Raw genomic sequence first — 1,206 nt, forward strand, 5'->3', positions numbered from 1 at the left:
TTTATAGGCTATGAGTAGTGTTTAAAGTCACCCACTAAGATTACCATTTATAGTTCATCTCATAATTTGTATATGGCTTATATCATCATTTGTTCCTCACTAACATATAAAGTAAGGAAGGCCTACAGTTTTAATAGAAACTGTGTAGTTAACATAGTCAACTCTTTATTCTGCTCCTTTACACAAAGACTTTGCAACTTCTCATTAGTAAAGTTTCTATAAACTCTGAAATGTACATACTTAGTAGTACTTATCTGCTACCATAAATCTTAAATACTTTATAGAAAAGTATTATGACCTGTCATACAGTCCCAGTTTTGGCATATATAAGCAAATATCCAAAAGTAAATATATTTAAAACATTAAAACTTTTAACAAACCTTAACACTTGCTGCAGTGTTCATTATGACAGGTCCTTTGTATAGAATAATTGATTTCCTCCTCCTACACATCTCTTGAAAAACAAATATCTGGGTTTATTTTGTTTTTGACACGTAAATCTTGACTTTATTCTTAAATGTGTACTTATGTAAGTACACATGGTTCTCAAATTTCACAACAATTCTTTTAAACTTACTTTATGTTGATTTGTCTAGTTTAAAAAATCAATTACAATTCATATATAAAAATGTTCTGTGCTCAATTCAGCATCACATACACTAACATTGGAATGATACAGAGAAGATTAGCATGGCCCCTGCCCAAGGATGACAGGCAAATTCCTGAAGCATTCCATCGCCCAATTTGTTAGGAAATGGAAAGACTTGGAAAAAAAATTATTAAGTGAAGTAAGCCAAGTCCAAAGAAACATAGGTCCCATGGTTTCTCTAATTTTCAGTAACTAATATATGTCTGGGATAAGCAGAAAAAGTCAAAAGTTATGTGTATATGACCAGATAAGTTTATGTTAAGGGCCGGGTGATGGTGGCTCACGCCTGTAATCCTAGCTACTCAGGAGGCTGAGATCTGAGGATCGCGGTTCAAAGCCAGCCCGGGCAGAAGAGACCATGAGACTCCTATCTAAAATAAACCACCAAGAAACCGGAAGTGGCACTGTAGCTCCAGTGGTAGAGCGCTAGCCTTGAGCTGAAGAGCTGAGGGACAGCGCCCAGGCCCAGAGTTCAAGCCCCACGACCGACCAAAACAAACAAAAAAAAAGCTAAAAAAAAAAAAAAAGATTATGTTAAGGGAAATGAACCCCAAGTT

At 35.6% G+C, this 1,206-nt stretch overlaps 1 pseudogene; it reads left to right on the forward strand.

Moving 5' to 3' along the window:
- The first annotated feature begins 635 nt into the window (after window positions 1-635).
- LOC122108371 lies at window positions 636-748 on the forward strand (annotated as a pseudogene).
- Window positions 749-1,206: the final 458 nt, after the last annotated feature.

The sequence above is a fragment of the Dipodomys spectabilis genome, unplaced genomic scaffold, assembly GCF_019054845.1.
Source record: "Dipodomys spectabilis isolate Male_0828 unplaced genomic scaffold, ASM1905484v1 ptg000058l, whole genome shotgun sequence".
Classification (NCBI taxonomy): domain Eukaryota; kingdom Metazoa; phylum Chordata; class Mammalia; order Rodentia; family Heteromyidae; genus Dipodomys; species Dipodomys spectabilis.